This window comes from Staurois parvus, unplaced genomic scaffold (genome assembly GCF_062004578.1).
Source record: "Staurois parvus isolate SC_StPar_1 unplaced genomic scaffold, SC_StPar_1.0 ptg000018l, whole genome shotgun sequence".
Classification (NCBI taxonomy): Eukaryota; Metazoa; Chordata; class Amphibia; order Anura; family Ranidae; genus Staurois; species Staurois parvus.
Genome location: NW_028317814.1, coordinates 17,289,939 through 17,311,374, shown reverse-complemented (window position 1 = coordinate 17,311,374; position 21,436 = coordinate 17,289,939). Strand labels below are relative to the sequence as shown.

At 45.3% G+C, this 21,436-nt stretch overlaps 1 protein-coding gene across 2 annotated transcripts in view; it reads right to left on the bottom strand.

The window, feature by feature from the left end:
• The window catches only part of SCNN1B (sodium channel epithelial 1 subunit beta), a 140,147-nt gene extending 121,606 nt beyond the window's left edge, over positions 1–18,541 (bottom strand). For both annotated transcript variants that reach the window (XM_089682776.1, XM_089682783.1), the window contains exon 1: positions 18,091–18,541. The gene's annotated coding sequence lies outside the window, so the exon portion shown is untranslated. The remainder of the gene's footprint in view (positions 1–18,090) is intronic.
• Between the last annotated feature and the right edge of the window lie 2,895 nt (positions 18,542–21,436).

Sequence of the window (21,436 nt, the reverse complement as noted above, 5' to 3'; positions counted from 1 at the left end):
GGATAGCCTGTGTTGGGGTAAGCCGGCGAGGAGGGAGTAGCAGTAGTCAAGTCGTGATATGATAACGGAGTGAATGAGTTGCTTTGTGGTTTCAGGAGTTAGGAGCGTGCGTATATTTAGAAAATGCTAAGGTCCCAAATTGACAAAATAAACTGTGCAATCTTTAAAGTGATATCACTGAGCAAAATACAAATAAAATATTAATATTCAGTCCCAACATGTGAATAACACAACGGTGCTGTATCTTTAACGTTGATACTCCATACAGAAATGACAAGTGCTTCACTGTGCTCACACTGGTGCCCCACATAGATGTAAACTCACCGTCATTTCATGACCACCTATCTCTAGGTAAGTCACACTTGCTTTTTGGGACTATCCCAGTTTGTAATCCGGTCCTGATGGTCGATATCCCTTTGCCCTTATAACCGTAGTTGCTGGTAGTAACCAATAACTTTCCACTAGATCTGCATCAATGTTAGGCCACCTCTCTCCTCCACAGGCAGTGTTTCACATTTTCAGCATAAATCAAAACAAAACCAGAAATCCCATAGTGTAAAACTGTATAAAACTTTGACCACTTCCCGACCGGCCGTTGTATATAAACGGCCAGACGGTGGCAGTGCAGGGTCGGGTGGCCGTTTATAAACAGCCTCCCCACCCCCTGCTTGTGCTTGCTCCCCGGGAGCGCGCAGCACCGCGGTCCGGTGCCCGCTGTGTCCTCTGGACACAGTGAAGCACCGATTGTCGGACGGGACCTCTGTACGAGGTCCCGATCATGTGATCTCTGATTGGCCAATCAGTGATTACATGCAAAGTAGTAAGCAGGATGTCACTTCTGACATCATTGCTTACTACGTGTAAAATCTGTGAATGATCACAGAGGTGGCATGGTACAAGGCTATTCACAACAGCCTTGTACCATGTGACAAGTTGTGACCAATCACAGCTCACTCAGTAGTTCTCAATGTCTGCAAGAATGCAGACAGAGAGAAAGAGAAATTATTGCTTTTACATCCTATATGGGTGTAAAAACAATCAGTGTAAAAAAAAAAAAAAATCTTCATCACCCCCCAAAAGTAGTACAGTGTCACCATGGTGACACTGTACTGCTATGTGACAGTATGTAGAAAATAAAATAAAAAATAATATAAAAAAAAAATTAAAATGTAAAAAAAAATGTTTAAAAATTATAATTTTTGGTTAAAAACTAATTTGGCTTTTTTTCTTTTTACTAAAAAGATAACGGAATAAATTTTGGGCAAGATGTATGATGAAATATTATTTATTTGCAAAATGTTATAAGAAAAACACTTTTTTTTCAAAATTTTTGGACATTTTCATTTACATAGCAAAAAAAATAAAAATCCCAGCGGTGAATAAATACCACCAAAATAAAGTTTTATCTGTCTCAAAAAAATTCATATGGGTTCAGTGTTGCATGACCGCACAATTGTCATTCAAAGTGTGATAGCACTGAAAGCTGAAAATTGCCCTGGTCAGGAAGGGGGTAAAAGTGTCTGGAGTGGAAGTGGTTAATATGGGGTCCAACAATAGAAATGCCACTCACAAAAAAAAGTGCCTTTCCTGGCACTAGGTGTATTCAGCTTTGTGTATTATGAATGGGAATTAAGATGGCCGCCGCATTCCAGCATGCGTTCCAAATACCGGAAGTGACGTCAGCGGAAGTTGCGCCATAAGCCCTCGACTAGTTTCGACCAATAGATCATCTTCAGGAAGCACAGGAAGTTCTTTCACATGTATGTTAATTCATTTTTTTCCTAAGCGCAACAGCACCCCCTTTTTTCATTCAAACAAGTATGGATCTGGGTATAGTACAGCATATTGAGTGAAGCAGTGTACAAATAGGGATTGTATAGTATGCAACACAGAACAAAACAGTGCAGAAAATAGCACAGTGTACAGAATGAGGCAGTTTGAAATATAAATGTTACAACGGGGCTTTAAGAATGAGGTTCTGCGGTACAGGGAATGCACAGCATGGCAGATGAAATAAGGTGGTGCAACATAGGAAACATACACCATGGTATACAGAATGAGGTGGTGTGGAATTGAGAATGTTCAGCATGGTGTATGAAATGAAACACTGCAAAACAGAGAATTTACAGCAGGGTTTATGAGATGGGGAGGTGGGAAAAAACAGCACGGTATACACAGGGCCGGTGCTAAACTATTTTGCACCCTAGGCAAGACCAGCTACTTGCACCCCTCCAAAAAAAGATAAATAAATACAACATTTTCAAAAAAAACGGTAGAAAATATTTAATCAGCAATTCATGAAACTGCTAAATTTCTTTTGATTTGCAAAAATAAGTGCCATAAGATGCCACCAGCACCAATATTAAAGACAAAATCAGTGTCACGGATGGACTGTATCTGTGGCTTTCAGTGGCAGGGTGACAGCTGGAGTGAGTGGAGGATGATGAATCCACACAAATTCCCCAGGCAATGGGGGGAGATATAATGCTGTGAAGCAGGCAGCCCAGCCCACACACACAAAGAACCCTGAGACTTGACTGGTACTGAGTTTGAGAGGAACACTGGAAGGAGTGGCAGTTCAGCTGCTACATTGGTCCCAGACACCTGGCATCTTCCTCTGTCCTTGCTTCCACCCCTCTGCCACCCCTCCTCTCAGTTGGAGGATCATTTATGACGTGGTGGCGTTACACACAGAGAGAGTGCTGGCCTGTGCTGCACCCAGGCACCCCTAAGTGACAGCGCGCCCTAGGCGGCCGCCTAGCTTGCCTAGTGGAAGCACCAGCCCTGGGTATACAGAATAAGGTGGTGCAGAAAATGGATCATATAGCATGGCGTATAGATTAAGGAGGTGCAGGACAGGAAACATACAGCATGGCATATGAAATAAACTGGAATTGAAGAATAGGGCATCTACAGTATGGAATGAGGTGGTGTGGAATGAGAAATATACAGCATGATGTATGCAATGAAATGTTGGGGAAAAGTACAGCACAGTATATGAAATGAGTGGGATTTGAGAGGGTATTGCATGGTATATGGAATGAGGTGGTGCAGAATAAGGAATATACAGCCTCTATATGGAATGAGACGTTGCAAAATAAGAAATGAATGTTATACGGAATGATGCATTACAAAAGAGGGAGTGTACAGCATGACAAATGGTATGGGATGTTTTAGAATAGGAAATGTCCAGCATGGCATACTAAATGAGGTGTTGTGGCATATGAAAGGCACAACATGGCATACTGAATAGGGTAGCGAGGAATAGAGAACGTACAGCATAAGGCTTGAGAACATAGGTAGTATGGGATATATTATGAGGGAGTGCAGAACAGGGAATCACTCCAGACCTCCATCAGTTCACTCAAATGCAGCCACTTCCGTGGCTCTGACAGATGGCATCCAGAGCACGGCAGAGGACGTGAGAGGTATAGGATTTCGACAGCAGGTTTCTGTGTTTGCGAATGAAATTTAGGGGAACTGCCAAATACTTTGTGGATTCCATGCTGATAGGGATCTGGATGGGGCCAATTGACCCAGTATGACTGGCAGAACAGGAGATCTTCTACCCAATATTTCTCATCCCTTATTGCTGTGTAGCAGGAAAGACGAGTATTTACTGTCTTTTGGCAGGTGTAAAATTAATGACAGTGCCATTTTAAAGTACAGGAAAAACTTGATTGAATGGCCTTAGCCTTCTAAAAAACTGCAGGTGCTAAAGGAACAGTTCTGTAAACTTGGGCATTCACCCTATGGCCTCCAGCTAAAGAAACCCTTTTAAGTTGGTATTACCTACCCTCTGATCTCTAATACTCTGCAATGCCCCAAGATATATGGCTCAATTCACTAAGATGAATGAGTTATTTTAATACCACTACATATTATATTTCATGATCATTTTTCTAGTGCACACAGGGATACCCAGGAAAATAAATTGGTATTAATATTTTGACCCTTCAAGGGACCTGTCCATTCACAATGAATGATATGAAAACACATATCAATGTGCATAAAAATGCAATGTAACACAATGCAATGCACATGAGAATGTATGTTAAGTGCACATGCATTTTTGATGCATTGCAGTGAGTTATTATTTGCAATATGGTGTGAATTGATCCTTAGGGTTCTGTAAGCTCTGTTTTTACATAGTAATTCTTGCAGTGGTGGTTAACGGAGTGAGCATAGTGCAACTGTGAGGATGGGGCTGAAATATTACATGCATTATATTGCCAAAAGTATTGGTTGGCCTGCCTTTACACGCACATGACCTTTAACGGCATCCCGGTCTTAGTCCATAGGGTTTGATATTGAATTGGCCCAACCTTTGGAGCTATAACAGCTTCAACTCTTCTGGGAAGGCTGTCCACAAGGTTTAGGAGTGTGTCTATGGGAATGTTTCACCATTCTTCCAGAAGTGCATTTGTGAGGTCAGGCACTGACGTCGGATAAGAAGGCTTGGCTTGCCGTCTCCGCTCTAATTCATCCAAAAGGTGTTCTATCGGGTTGAGGTCAGGACTCTGTTCAGACCAGTCAAGTTCCTCCACCCCAAACTCGCTCATCCATGTCTTTATGGACCTTGCTTTGTGCACTGGGCCATCCCCAAACTGTTCTCACAAAGTTGGGAGCATGAAATTGTCCAAATTGTCTTGATATGCTGACACCTTAAGATTTCCCTTCACTGGAACTAAGGGGCCAAGCCCAACCCCTGAAAAACAACCCCACACCATAATCCCCCCCTCCACCAAACTTTACACTTGGCACAATGCAGTCAAGCACCGTTCTCCTGGCAGCTGTCAAACCCAGACACGTACATTGGATTGCCAGACAGAGAAGCTTGATTAGTTGCTCCAGAGAACACGTCTCCGCTGCTCTAGAGTCCAGTGATGGCGTGCTTTACACCACTGCATCCAACGCTTTGCACTGCACTTGGTGATGTAAGGCTTGGATGCAGCTGCTCTGCTAATGCATTAGTTAAATAGTGCTGATGACTTCAGTACTCCAGTCACCCAGTCAGTGCCAAAGTCAGTGCCAGAGTCCTGGGCTGAAATCTGGAGAGTTCCCACTTATGCACACATGCATTGTAGTCCACTCATTTTACTGGAAGTTATTTTAAGTGGATTGTAACACATGCATTTGTTAAAAGGACACATGCAATCGACCCACAGAGAATTAGCTGCTTCATTCCACCCAAAACAGATACATTTAAATTTGATACCTTAAAGTGTAAGTCCAGCCAAAACCTTTACATTTGGATAAATGAGGAAGAATTAGAAACCCTGTCATCTGCATCCCCTGCCACCTCTTTTCCTTTCAGCCCCATCCCCACAGTTCATGAACTGCACTATGCTCACCTGTTAACCACCACTATGCAATCCCAGGCTTACAGAGCCCTTCACACCATACTGCACCTAAAAACTCACTGCAATGCATCCAAAATACATGTGCATTTAACATACCTACCGTATCCTTTAGATGGATTGCTCCTCACTTACTGCTGCAGTAACAATTTATTTCACAAAACAGAAATTTAGGGAAATCTCTCAAAGGACCCTCTTCCAAAACAGTTCACCTCTGAGCACCCTGCCATCCTCTTCTAAAACTGCTTAAGTCTGTGCCCCCTTCCACCTCCTTCCGACACTGCCCATCTCTGCATCTCCTGCCACCTTCTGCCAACACTGCCGATCTCTGCTTGTCCTGCCACTTCCTTCCAACACTGCCCAACTCTGCTTCCCCTGCCACCTCCTTCCAACACTGCCCATCTCTGCTTCCCCTGCCACCTCCTTCCAAAACTGCTTACCTCTCTATCCCCTGCCACCTCCTTCCAACATTGCCAACCTCTGCATCCCCTGCCACCTCCTTCCAACGCTACTTACCTCTGCATCACCTGCCACCTCCTTCCAACATTGCCCACCTCTGCATCCCCTGTCACCTCCTTCCAACACTTCCCATCTCTGCTTTCCCTGCCACCTCCTTCCAACACTGCTTACCTCTGCATCACCTGTCACATCCTTCCAACACTGCCCACCTCTGCATCCCCTGCCACCCTCATCCAACACTGCTCATCTCTTCATCCCCTGCCCATCTCTTCTTCCCCTGCCACCTCCTTCCAACACTGCCCATCTCTGCTTCCCCTGTCACCTCCTTCCAACACTGCTTACCTCTGCATCACCTGCCACATCCTTCCAACACTGCCCACCTCTGATCCCCTGCCCATCTCTTCTTCCCCTGTCACCTCCTTCCAACACTGCTCATCTCTGCTTCCCCAGTCACCTCCTTCCAACACTGCTTACCTCTGCATCCCCTGCCACCTCCATCCAACACTTCCCACCTCTGCTTTCCCTGCCACCTCCTTCCAACACTGCCCATCTTTGCTTCCTCTGCCACCTCCTCCAAACACTGCCCATCTCTGCTTCCCCTGTCACCTCCTTCCAACATTGTCCATCTCTGCTTCCCTGACACCTTTTTCCAACACTGCTTACCTCCCCATCACATGCCACCTCCTTCCAACACTGCTCATCTCTACATAACCCTGCCACCTCCTTTCAACACTGCCCATCTCTGCTTCCCCTGCAACCTCCCTCCAACAATGCGTATATCTGCTTCCTCTGCCACCTCCTTCCAAAATTGCTCACCTCTGCATCACCTGCCACCTCCTTCCAACACTGCTTACCTCTCCATCACCTGCCACCTCCTTCCAACACTGCTCACTTCTGCATCCCCTGCCACCTCCTTCCAACACTGCCCATCTCTGCTTCCCGTTCCACCTCCTTTCAACACTGCCCAGCTCTGCACCCCCTGGCAACTCTTTCCAAAACTGCTCACCTCTGCATGCCCTGCCACCTATTTCCAACACTGCTCATCAGTGCACCCCCCATCACCTACTTCCAAAACTGCTCACCGCTGCATCCCCTGCCACCTATGTTCAACACTGCTCATCTCTGCACCCCCTGTCACCTACTTCCAAAACTGCTCATCTCTGCATCCCTTGCCACCTTCTTCCAACACTGCCCATCTCTGCATCCCCTGCCACCTCCTTCCAACACTGCCCATCTGTGCTTCCCCTGCCACCTCCTTCCAACTCTGCTTACCTCTGCATCACCTGCCACCCTTTTTCAACACTGCTCATCTCTGCATCCCCTGGCATCCTCGTCTCAAATCTGTTCCCCTGCAACCTTGGCACACTGTAGAGGTCTTCCTCTATTACTTACAGCTTGCCTGTGTAGAGCTTACCTCCAGCAGATGGCTCTTGATATGATGGGATCTCTGTTCTACCAGGGCTCTGTAAAACAATCCATCCCCTCTGACACACCTGAATATATATATATATATATATTTTTTTTTTTTTTTTTTTTTTTGAAGGCTGCACACACCTGTATTACTTAAGTGTTAGTATACTAAAAAACTATATCCAGGAAATAGGCTGCAGGCATCTTGAGGGTAAAGTATGTATATTATAGCAATGTAGGGCTTACCCCCAGAGGGGTGGCTGAGAATATGCCTAGGTCTCCCAGTATAATACAGAGGCTGCCAATCACACAAACACATTTCCATAGTCATGGAACCCACCGTAACTTGGGCTCCTGCAGGGGCCTGGGGATCAGCCTCCTTCTCACCAACTATGGACCCAAGACTAAAGAGACCCCCTTTTGGGGATTCAAGGAACCTTTTCCCCAAGAGGGCTATATCACTTCCCTGGGACTGTTTTTGGGTCCCCTTGGCATACTGTGCTCTTATTTTGTTTAATCACCTCCTGCGTCAAGACTGCTAGGTGCCAGGAAGGAATCCATTGCTTTCTTGTGTTTGATTGTTTATTTGTTTATGCAATGTAATTTTGTCCTGGGACTTGTAATGTATGTCATATCTGCCTAGGGGGAAGGTTTTTGTGTATAAATGCTATGCTGTTTGTTAATAAAGTCAGTCCTGTTTTATGTCAACATTGGTTCTGTCTGATGCTTTGGGTAAATTTGCTATATTCTGGTTCCAGAGTGGAAGAAGCTGTAGTTTCCTGGTGATATGCAGTCCGGGCTTCAGACAGCCTGTCACATCCATGCACACTAACAGTACAGGCTCAGTCTAGGGGATGCCTTTTTAGTATTTATTGCTGACAAACTTCAATAGGAGAGGGGTTTAGGGTCATAGGATACTTCAAAACAATCAATAGCAATAAGGAGGATAAACTACCCACTAATCTTCTCTATAGTTAGCTTTCCTGGAGGTAATAGGGAATAGCCCAGGGGTGTATTGACCACAATAAAAACAAGGCATTTGCCTAGGGTGGCATTTTTCAGGGGGCAACAGCATTTATCAGGGGGGCAATGCTGCCCCCCGAAATAAGAGATGGAAGAACGGACACGCGTTGCATGGGGAGCAGGTGGGTTCTGAGAGAGGCTGCGGGCTGCTTGATTGTGTATGCAGAACCTGACTCTTGTTCCCGGGGATGTCCGGAGCCGTGACAATGTCTTCTCTCTCGTTGGGGTGGAGGGGGGTTGTCAGTGTATGGGGGGTGGTGGTAGTGGAGGGCTCTCTTGGGTGTGGGGGGGGTGTGGGGGTGCTGGGGCGTTGTTGGTCAATGTCAGGCTCTCTTCATGGAGGAGGGGGGTGTTGGTCTGTGTCAGGGTCTCTCTCCATGGGGGGGGGGTGATTTTTCTGTTGCCTAGGTCAGCATGAAACCTAAATACACCACTGGAATAGCCAATACATCTAGGACTCAATAAGAGTAGTCCCATTCTGTATCTCAACTCCTGGCACTTTCGTAACTAACAATCCACAGCAAGGTCTTTATTTACAATGTCCCAGAAGCTGTCTGCCACCCAGCATCCACAAGTAGATCCACAGTGAGGGAGATAACAAGATCCTTCTACAGACCAGGATGTCTTGTTCTAAAGGGTTTTATTTCCCTTAAAGCATTCTATGCATTGAGTTAAAAAAACCTTCTGCGTGCAGCTCCCCCTGAGCCCGATCTCAATCCAATGATGTCCCAGCAGCTCTCTCTGCTCTCTCTCTCTCCTCACTGGACAGAGAGGCAGCAGCGGGAGACATTGGCTCTTGCTGCTTTCAATCACAGCCAATGAGGAGAGAGTGGGGAGTGGGGCTGAGATGCTCTCTGTGTGTCAGTGGACAGTAAGGGAATAAGTACAGTTGGTTCCTCTCACCACTTCTGGTACCTGATGGATCTGATCCAGAACTTTTGGCAGTCTGTTATCCTCAGTGGCTTGGTCATCACGATCAGGTCCCCACAAAGCTCTGTTCATGCTGGTGTAGACACTGACATGGCAACAGGTCTCTCCAGCTCTGGTCCCAGCACAGTGAAAGACCTTTCTGTGGCTCAGTCCTCAAGTTCTATGAACACTGCCCTGGTCCCAAGACTCAGCAACTCTCTGTGGCTCAGTCTCTCCAGGTGCTCAGAACACAACGGCGAGTCTGCACACTCCAGTTCTTGTACTGCTCTGTTTCTTCTGTAGTCTGTGTCAAAAACCTGGGAAAAGTCTCCCCTCTCCTCCCCTGGTGTGCAGGAAATCCTGGGTAATAAAGTCCACAGCCCATTAGCCTCCATTGTACAGCATTGCTTGTGGACTATATGTCTCATGGTTCATTGTGGCTGCATAGCAAGTTCTCTCTATGTGTCAGGAAAGGCTTGCCCTTAGTATAGGTGAAGACTCACAGTGCACAAATATGCGCATGTGCAGAACAATGATATTTTTGGCTGATGAGTCTTGTATCAAATCCAGACTCGTAAATAAAGACACCCGCCTCTCCTGACTACTACAACTATCCGTCATCAGGAACTACTGTGCTTAAATGCAATTGCATTGCCCTTGTTTCCTGTCATCTTGGGCCTACCATGGTTACAGGCTGATAACCCACAGATCGATTGGAAATCCGGAGAAATTCAGTTCCTATCTTCTTACTGTGAGAAACATTGTCTACCCTTATCTTCTCCATCCTCCACCATGCTACTATGCACGGACTTAGATGTTGAACTTGCCCAAATAGTTCCACAAGTCTACTTGGATGTCTTCAGTAAACGGGGGGGGGGGGAAGATACCCTTCCTCCACACAGACCTTACGATTGCCTACTTGCCGGAACCGAAATCCCCTTCAGACGCATCTTTCCTTTATTGGAACAAGAATTAGGGGTATTAAAGGAATATATCGAGGAGAACCTACAGAAGGGATTCATTCATCCTTCTACATCTCCGGCTGGGGCAGGAATATTTTTTGTGGAGAAGAAGGATCATTCCCTGCGGCCTTGTGTGGATTATCGGGAGCTAAATAAGATTACGGTAAAGAATCGTTATCCCCTTCCTTTGGTCCCTGGACTTTTCCAAAGACTCAAATCTGCAGCCATCTTTACAAAACTGGACTTAAGGGCAGCCTATAACTTGGTTCGCATCCGGGAAGGGGATGAATGGAAGACTGTCTTTCGTACCTGATTTGGCCACTTCGAGTATTTGGTCATGCCCTTCGGACTGTGCACCACACCAGCTACCTTCCAGCACTTTATCAATGATATTTTCAGAGACTGACTTGATATGTTTTTGGAGACTCATCGGGGACATGTTAACCACTTCCTGTCCGGACACTTTCACCCCCTTCCTGTCCAGGCCAATTTTCAGCTTTCAGCATTATCACACTTTGAATGACAATTGTGCAGTCATGCAACACTGTACCTATATGAATTTTTTAGCATTTTTTTGAGACAGATAAAGCTTTATTTTTGTGCTATTTATTCTCCCCTGGGATTTTTATTTTTTTTGCTATTTAAATGAAAAAGACCAAAAAAAAAGTGTTTTTCTTATAAAATTTTGCAAATAAATAATATTTCATCATAAATCTTGGCCAAAATGTATTCCGTTACATTTTTAGTAAAAAAAAAAATAACACAAATTAGTTTATAACCAAAAATTATATTTAAAAAAAAACAATTTTACTTTTTTTTTTTTTTTACATACTGTCACCCTAGCAGTACAGTGTCATTGTGATTGGTCACAGCTTGTCACATGGTACAAGGCTGTTGTGAATAGCCTTGTAGCATGTGACCTCTGTGATCTTTCACAGATTTCACACGTAGTAAGCAATGATGTCAGAAGTGACATCTTGCTTACTACTCTGCATATGATCACTGATTGGCCAATCAGTGATCACATGATCAGGACCTCACACAGAGGTCCCGTCCGACGATCGGTGTTCCACTGTGTCCGAGGGAGCGCGCACAACTAGAAAATGCGGGTGCCGTTTATGAACGGCAACCCGCCCCTAGAGTGACACCATCCTGCCATTTAGAAACAGTAGGAAGACGGCAAGTGGTTAAAGTGTCTTGGGATGACTTCGTCAGCACAAACTTTACGCCAAGGCCGAAAAATGTGATTTTGAGCAACAAAGCATTCCGTTTCTCTTTCTAATCATCTCTACAGCCGGAATTAACATGGATCCGCAGAAAGTCTCAGCAATTCTGGACTGGCCAATTCCCTAAAATACAAAAGAAATCCAGCGGTTTGTAGGATTTGCTAACTTTCACTGTAAGTTTATTAAGAACTTTTCGGCCCTCATCTCACCCATCACTCAACTCACCAAGCAAGGTATCCATTTCCACTGGACTTCTGAAGCACAGGCTGCTTTTGAAACTTTGAAGGAACTATTTACAGCTGCTCCTATTCTGAGCCATCCAGATTCCAATGTACCTTACATCCTAGGAGTAGATAAGTAGATGCATCTACTTGCAGTTGGGGCAGTTCTTTCCCAATGGCAGGGACTCAAGGAGCTAATCCATCCAGTTGCATTCTTTTCATTAAAACTCTCTTCGGCTGAAAGTAATTATGATGTAGGTGACCGGGAGCTTCTGGCAATTAAAGCAGCCCTGGAGGAATGGAGATATGTTTTGGAAGGAGCCACTCATCCGATTTCAATATATATGAATCACAAAAACCTTGAATATTTAAGGACTGCAAAATGTCTCAAGCCACGTCAGGTCCGATGGGCCCTGTTCTTTTCAAGATTTGCCTTCCACATCACCTATAGGCCTGTGTCCAAGAAAACCAAACCCTAAATGCGTTGTCACGCATGTTCGAGGATTCAAAGGACACCCCAATACCGGACACTGTTTTGCCAGCAGGGAACTTTCTGCTACTACACACCAGCCTATTATCTCAGTTACAGCAGGCATCGTCAGGAACATCCAGCCCAACCGGGGTCATATTGCAAGGCAAAAAATGGACTTCTGTGGAAAGGTGAGCAAATTATTTATACCAGAAAATGTGTGGACCCCTGTCCTGGGATACTTCCATCACCATCCCTTGGCGGGCCTCTTTGGGGTATACAAGACTGTTAGGTTAGCACAACGCACATTCTGGTGGCCAGATATGGAGAAAGACTGTAAGACCTATGTAAACGCATGTGCTACCTGTACCCGAAATAAGAGTACCCTAAATACGGCCTGGGGGTTGCTAAGACCCTTACCTGTACCCGATAGACCGTGGAAGATGATCTCTATGGACGTTATAGTAGAACTCCCACCTTTGGAAGGTTGCACTGCCATCTTTTTGGTAGTAGATCGATTATCAAAGATGGCTCATTTTTTGCCCCAGAGGAATACACCTTCTGCTTTTGAAACTGCTCGGGTCTTTATCAAAGAACTTGTCAGGCTCAATGGAGTTCCTGCAAAGATTGTCTCAGACCGAGGGGTTCAATTTACATCGAAATTCTGGAGGGCACTATGTGAAACCTTGAAAATCTAACTTTTTCCTTGGCTTATCACCCACAGACCAATGGGCAGACAGAACAGACTAACCAAACTCTGAAGCAGTACATTCTGTGTTTCACTTCATTTGTGGAAGATGACTGGGTATTGCTCCTGTCGCTGGCAAAGTTTGCATACAATAACTCCAGTCATTCAGCTACCAAGCAGTCCCCGTTTTTTGCCAACTCTGGGTTTCACCTCACTTTTCTACCTGATCTTGTTCCTGAATCTCCTGTTCCTGCTGCTCAAGACACCTTGAGTTTTTTCAACACTAATAACAAATTGTTACAGGAGAATGTCACAAAAGCCCAGGAGGACAACAAGAGGGCTTTCGATAAGAAGAGAAGAGAACTGATCCTGCAGCTGAGAGACTGGGTTTGGCTTGCCACAACTAACCTAAAGATGGCATGTCCTTTGAGGAAGTTGGCACCTAAGCTTGTGGGACCATTTCCAGTAATCCAAAAGAATAATGATGTTTCATAAGAACTAGCATTACCAGAATCCTTTAGAGTCCATCCGGTTTTCCATGTATCGTTACTTAAACCTGCAGTGCCAGATCCCTTTCCTGATCGGAGGTCTAGGCCTCCTGAACCCTTATTGATGGAGAGGAGGCATTTGAGGTTGAGCCCATCTTGGACTGTAGGAAAAGGAGGGATCAGACACAGTACCTGTTTAAATGGAAAGGGTATGGGCCAGAGGAGAATTCCTGGGAACCTATACATAATTAGCATGCTACGGATTTAATTTGCACATTTTTTCTCAGTCACCCATGAATAAGGAGACAGCTGGGTATCCGGAGGCTGCCCATAGGGAGGGGGCAATGTCAGGAAAGGCTTGCCCATAGTGCAGGTGAAGACTCGCAACGCACAAATATGCGCATGCGCAGAACAAGTACAGAAGTGCAGGTACTTGGGCATAGGTGTGCGCACATGTGCACTCGCGCGTCCAAGCGCGTGCCTGTCACCAATGCTGGTGCCAAAAGGACTATTTAAACTGGCTGCAGTAATGTCTCATTAACGTTTGGTCTTAATCCCTGCATTTGTTTCCTGATCCTTGTGCTTGACTCCTGATACTGAACCAGCTTGTTCCTGACCTCCGATTGTCTGCTACCTGCCCTGACCTCTGGCTTGTCTTGGATTTCTCTTCTGTCTCCTGCTCTGGTCTGATTGATTCTCTGATGCTGACCTGGCAGAGGCGGGCAGAGGGGTGAAGGAGGGGAGTGGGCACAGAGTGCACAGCCTGCTCCTCCAGCTAGTTGGCAGCACCCGGCTACACCTGAAAGGTTAGGGACTTAGGAGTCCTGCACTGCTCCTGATACAGCAATTATTCACAGCTGCCCACAGCCTGTAGGTCAGGGCTAGATAATTGCAGGGAGGGCAGCAATGCCCAAAAGAAATATGACTGGTGGGTGAGACAAGAAGCCCTGGCCTGGTAGACATTAATCTGCCACCCAGGGACAGCCTGTGGCCTAGTGTTTCAGAACCACTGGTCTAATCCTTCCCCATTCTATCCAAAAAAACTTTAAAAAATTTGGCTGGGCACAGATTTTAAAATAAATCATTTTAAAAATTGAGACAAATCTGTTATAAAGTGGATCTATAACTAAAAGTCGATGTCAGCATTACCAACTAAAATTATTCTTTTGAGTAATAAAAAGAACACTTTCTTTCCATTAATTAAACTGATCGTCTCCAGAGCCTTGGCATTAGACCAGAGGCGGACTAACAACTCATGGGGCCCCCGGGGAATAAGGGATCACAAGGCCCCTGTGTCCTTGCCCACACTCAAAGCACACCCAAAAATGCCTATACAAAGATACCAGGGGCATTTCATGGGGCCCCCTACTGACCCTGGGCCCTCGGGCAGTGCCCGAGAGCTCGAATGGTCAGTCCGCCCCTGCATTAGACCACAAGGGAACCTATCACATGGTCCTAGAAGCACTGTGAATGTTTCACATCATTACAGACTGCAGAGAGACTTTTTTTTTTTTTAACTCTAACTTTAAATGCAATCTGTCAGTATAAAGTTCCATGCTACAACACTTACACATTATTTCGTGCATCCTGTTACTGAACAGTTCAACAATTAAAGCGGACCCTTACCCATGAAAATAGCTTTTTTTTATTCTGGTTCCTCCACCTCCCTCTTACATAATTTTTCTGTGCATGAAGATTCCCATGCATGTGCACACATGGCACGGGTATCCACAAGGTCCCAAATACCAGAACCCAGCAGTGTGTGGCCATGTGTCCCTAATGGCACATTTGTACACATGTGGAATATGTAAAGATGGCAGTGCAGAAGAGGAGCCGCCAGATGAGAACGTCCTGTGAGTGAAGTTCCTCTTTATGGGCAATTTCTTAAAGGAGTAGTATGGGAATTAAAAAAAAAAAAATCATACTCACCTCCATGCTGCAGCTGTCCCATGTCAGCTTGAAGACCGAGAACTGAGTGATCACATGAACACTGATCACTCAGTTCTCAGACTTTTCAGATTGGAGAGCAGTGACTGTTACTCACGGTTCTCTTCTCCTCCAGAGTTCAGTGGAGTGCTGGGCTTGAGAGGGTGGGCGCAGGTGATTTCAGCCTCCAGCCACATGCTGAGAACCGGAGATAGCAGCCAATCAGGAAGCTGACAATATGGTTGGGATCCTTACAGAACATGGATTGGCTCAGTAACGTCAGCCAACAGCAGGCAATAGCCCGCTAATAGACTGCCTCTGAGTCACAGGTACACAAAAGTAAGTGCGTTTCTGTGACCCAGAGGACAAGTTTGACAAAAAAAAGATTTGCCCATATTTCTCTTTTAAAGCTGAAGTCCAGCCTAACCTCATTTATTACCAGGGGCGGACTGAACCGGATATCGTATGTACTCTCCAGCGCCTCAGGATATGCACAGCCAAAATGGAAGCCAAGGGTACCAGGACAGCGACAACCAAAGGAAATGTTCCAGGGGTGCAGCCCTCCTCAGACGGGGAAATCAGCCACTGGATAGAGAGAAAACAGGTGGCACACACACCTAGTGCATTATCCAAGGTTTATTGTAGGAGTGAAATAATAAAAACATACTCACAGACGAGGCATCAACAGCGAGGCTCTTTCTTTCCATACATCATACATCAGCATCAGAGGTTGGTCATCAGCTCTGAGGAAAGGGATTCGTCCCCGAAAGGCGTCAGCCATTTGACCACACTGACAGTGAGAACACCTTGCCCGCCGTTGTGGCCATTGTCATTTTCTATGCTTTTTAGATACATGCTTCGTCTGTGACTATGTTTTTATTATTTCATTCCTACAATAAACCTTGGATAATGCACTAGGTGTGTGCGCCACCTGTTTTCTGTTATCCAGGGGCGGACTGACCATTCGAGCACTCGGGCACTGCCCGAGGGCCCAGGTCAAGTAGGGGGCCCCATAAAATGCCCCTGGTACCTTTTTATAGGCTTTTTTGGATGTGTTTTGAGTGTGGGCAAGGACACAGGGGCCCCATGATCCCCAATTGCCCGGGGGCCCCATGAGTTGTTAGTCCGCCCCTGCTTATTACACAGTTGTATAGACTGCTTTCCTGTACTGAAATTGTTTGCTCCTATTTCACTGCACACTGTGAGCTTTTCACAGTGTAAATTAAAAACTGCATCCAGTTAGACAGAGCCCACCTCATTTCCTGGCTAGACGACATCCAGCATCATTTAGTTCTTTCCTCCCAGCCTAAGTGTCCCTGGCCCTCACATTTCATTCATTGGAGTTCAGTTCTTTCAATTTATAGAGGCTCAGCATTACATTTAGGCATTACCACTGCTTCTTGTTTTCAGGAATCTATGTACAGCACCCTGCTGGCCCCTCCTACTGACCATGATCTGCATAGAGAAGTACAAAGACCTAGTGATGATGTCACTTGCGCTTAAATAAGTTATGGCATAAAAAGAGAATGTTTTATTTAATAATTTCATTAGCAAGTTGATTAGGGGGAAAAGGATGAACCGGGGAAGGCAAAATATAAACAGATTAATATTCAGCTTTAAGCAGCAGCTGCCTACAATGCTGACACTCATCTGGAATAGTGAAACATAAAGCACTCAGCTTCACTTTGCACAAACATATGACAAATATATAGTAATAGAAGATACAGTGGTGACCCCTGGAATGTGAGGAACTGGGGGTGGGGTTGGTGTTTTAATCCTCTAGTATATGCTGATTGAAGAGCGAACTAAATGTTATACAGTCATTGTATCATCTTATGTTCACTGGTTCTCTTTTTCTTTTTTTTTTTATCTTTTATTTTTAATGTACAAAGTAGTATAATTATAGTTACTCCAAGAAAGTAACTAGTCAATACGGAGGATACTGCTGCAAGTGGTATTCTGGTCTGCAGCGCTTTCTACAGGCACGTCATCAAAGACCTGCAAAGGGCTAAAAAAAAAATATATATATAGATATATAAATATATATATATTGATATATATATATATATATATATATATATATATTGATATGGTAAAACCGGTTTAAGCATTAATCATTATTGAGTTATTAGGACTATAGGAGTACAGAAGGTTTCTGGTTGACTGCCAAGAGAAAATCCGCCTTGTTTTATCAAGTAACAACATTGATTGCCTGATGAGCTGTTTACTTACACACACCAACAATTTTGATTTTAGTTCCTAAATATTACATTGACTAAAACTGGAGGATTTAACAGTAAGGGACCATTCAGACTTAAATGCTACGTAAACTCTACCAAAGGACACCTCTTGTAGTCCATTGTGAAAGTCTCTCTCTCTCTCTCTCTCTCTCTCTCTCTCTCTCTCTCTCTCTCTCTCTCTCTCTCTCTCTCTCTCTCTCTCTCTCTCTCTCTCTCTCTCTCTCTCTCTCTCTCTCTCTCTCTCTCTCTCTGTGCTGTTTGGCAGTGCTGCACTCATTTCCCTCGTTTGTTCCTGTCTATCTTTGAGGACTACAGAACCCCTCCCTCTCTATGTTATGGAGTAGAGGAGAGCAAGAGGTTAATGTAGTTTAGTCTTAGGGTGACAATCCTTCTTCTCCATAGATCCAGTACAGCGAGTGTTGTCACTCTAGGACAGGAAGTGTGTTGCTGACAGGATCACCAGCTAAAAATAATGAAAAAAGTCCTAAAAAGAAAAGGAATACAGCCACCTTATCTAAGGACTGGTATGCTGCAATAGATAACAGTTTGGTTCTTGTGAAGTCAAGCCAGATGTAAATGAAGGAGATATTGCTGAGAATGAACGCTCAGATGTAAGTAAACCCTTCTACAAGTTGTAATCACATTCATACAAACAATGCATAATGGAAGCAGGATACATATCACAGAGGAATGACAATGAGAGGAGTACCTGAGTGTTGCCCGGTACAAGGTGGGTGCAGGTGGCCCCAGGCAGGGCTATGATCCCAGCACACAGCTCCAGGTGATGAGATACACTGACATACGCTCCGTACAGGTGATGAGCCCGGCCAGGTACACTGACACACGCTCCGTACAGGTGATGAGCCCGGCCAGGTACACTGACACACGCTCCGTACAGGTGATGAGCCCGGCCAGGTACACTGACATACGCTCCGTACAGGTGATGAGCCCGGCCAGGTACACTGACACACGCTCCGTACAGGTGATGAGCCCGGCCAGGTACACTGACACACGCTCCGTACAGGTGATGAGCCCGGCCAGGTACACTGACATACGCTCCGTACAGGTGATGAGCCCGGCCAGGTACACTGACACACACTCCGTACAGGTGATGAGCCCGGCCAGGTACACTGACACACACTCCGTACAGGACAGCAGCACTCACAGTCCCGGCAGGTGCAGACTACACGGCCCCGCCCACCTGTCATACACCGGGCCGGCTCTGAGCTGAGACTGCTTCCAAGGATCCATGTGTGTGTATTCGGAGCTCTGATCTGACTAACCCATTATCATGTATTATTCCATTCTATGCAGATTGTCATTTATGATATGTCAGCTTTCCTCTATATTATCTACTATGCCTTCTTTGTTCTCTACTCCCCATATCATCCTACAATGTGCACTTCTTTCCTGCTTCCCATATTTATCTTATTTCTTTCATCTGCTCTTTTTTACTTTTATCTTTCCTTTCTTTTCCTCTCCTTTCTTTTCCTTTCCCTTTTCTCTTGTGTCTGTCATCTTACTCTCTCCTGCCTTTATCTTACTCTTACCTGACTACATCACCTTCTCTCTGCTGCTTCTACTGTCCTACCCTCCATTCTCTATCATTTCACTTTCTCCTACTTCCATCACACTCTTCTGTCTTCATCATCTTACTCTATCATGTGTTTATCATCCTACTCTCTCCTACCTTCATCTTACTCTGTTGTGCTTCCATCACCTTACTGTATCCTGCCTCCATTATCTTAAACTTTACTGCCTCCAATACCTTACACTCTCCTTCCTCCATCATCATACTCTCCTGCCTTCATCATCTTACTCTCTCCTGCCTTCATCATCATACTCTCCTGCGCTCATCATCTTACACTTTCCTTCCTCCAACATCATACTCTCCTGCCGTCATCATCTCACATTCTCCTGCCTTCATCATCTTACACTCTCCTGCTTTCATCATCTTACACTCTCCTGCCTCCATCATCTTACACTCTCCATCCTTCATCATCTTACACTCTCCTGCTTTCATCATCTTACACTCTCCTGCCTCCATCATTTTACACTCTCCAGCCTTCATCATCTTACACTCTCCTGCCTCCATCATCTTACACTCTCCTGCGTTCATCATCTTACACCCTCCTGCCTCCATCATCTTACACTCTCCTGCCTTCATCATTTTACACTCTCCAGCCTTCATCATCTTACACTCTCCTGCCTCCATCATCTTACACTCTCCTGCTTTCATCATCTTACTTTCTCCTGCCTTCATCATCTTACACTCTCCTGCCTTCATCATCTTACACTCTCCTGCATTCATCATCTTACATTCTCCTGCCTCCATCATCTTACTCTCTCCTGCCTTCATCATTTTACACTCTCCAGCCTTCATCATCTTACACTCTCCTGCCTCCATCATCTTACACTCTCCTGCTTTCATCATCTTACACTCTCCTGCCTCCATCATCTTACACTCTCCTGCTTTCATCATCTTACTTTCTCCTGCCTTCATCATCTTACACTCTCCTGCCTTCATCATCTTACACTCTCCTGCCTTCATCATCTTACACTCTCCTGCTTTCATCATCTTACTTTCTCCTGCCTCCATCATCTTACACTCTCCTGCTTTCATCATCTTACTTTCTCCTGCCTTCATCATCTTACACTCTCCTGCCTTCCTCTTACTCCATTCTGCCTCCTTTATTTTAATCTCTCCTGCCTCCAATACTTTACACTCTCCTTCCTCCATCAACATACTCTCCTGCCTTCATCATCTTACTCTCTCCTGCCTTCATCATCTTACTCTCTCCTGCCTTCATCATTTTACTATCTCCTGCCTTCATCATCTTACTATCCCCTGCCTTCATCATCTTACTATCCCCTGCCTTCATCATCTTACTCTCTCCTGCCTCCATCATCTTACTCTCTCCTGCCTCCATCATCTTACTTTCTGCTGCTTCCGCCATCTTACTCTCTCCTGCTTCAGGCATCTTACTCTCTCCTGCCTTCACCATCTTACTCTCTCCTGCTTCCGCCATCTTACTCTCTGCTTCCTCCATCATCTTACTCTCTCCTGTCTCCATCATCTTACTCTCTCCTGTTTTCACCATCTTACTCTCTCCTGCTTCCGCCATCTTACTCTCTGCTTCCTCCATCATCTTACTCTCTCCTGTCTCCATCATCTTACTCTCTCCTGTTTTCACCATCTTACTCTCTCCTGCTTCCGCCATCTTACTCTCTGCTTCCTCCATCATCTTACTCTCTCCTGTCTCCATCATCTTACTCTCTCCTGTCTCCATCATCTTACTCTCTCCTGTTTTCACCATCTTACTCTCTCCTGCTTCCGCCATCTTACTCTCTGCTTCCTCCATCATCTTACTCTCTCCTGTCTCCATCATCTTACTCTCTCCTGTCTCCATCATCTTACTCTCTCCTGTCTCCATCATCTTACTCTCTCCTGTCTCCATCATCTTACTCTCTCCTGTCTCCATCATCTTACTCTCTCCTGTTTTCACCATCTTACTCTCTCCTATATATACCAACTTACTCTCTCATGCCTTTACTATCTTAAAGGAGGAGTATGACCAAAGCTTTCTTGGCTATACTTTTCCTATGGATCACACAAGTGCAGTTCATTCTGCACTTCTGTGACCCATTTTCAGCCAACAGCAGGTTTAGGTCCGCTATTGGCTGACATCACTCAGCCAGTCCAGTCTGAGGAAAGCTCCCAACTTTACAGACACGATCCACCCAGATGCCTTGACCAGCAGATGGCTGACTCTCAGCTCAGCCACTCCTTCCCAAGCCCAGCACTCCAGTGAGCACTGGAGGGGCAGAGCAGAGAGCCGCTCTCTGCTCACAGTGGAGGGGAGAACTGAGCGATCAGTGGTCCTCGATTGCTCATTTCTCAATGCAGAAGCAGGTTCATTGGATCAATGCTGCATTCACCTAGGTGAGTAGAATTGTTTGTAAACCACAAACTTCTCTTTTAATCTTTCCACACTGCACTACCATATTTTCTCCCATCTCATTTTACATCCTTGTCTCTATTGCCTCTCTCCCTG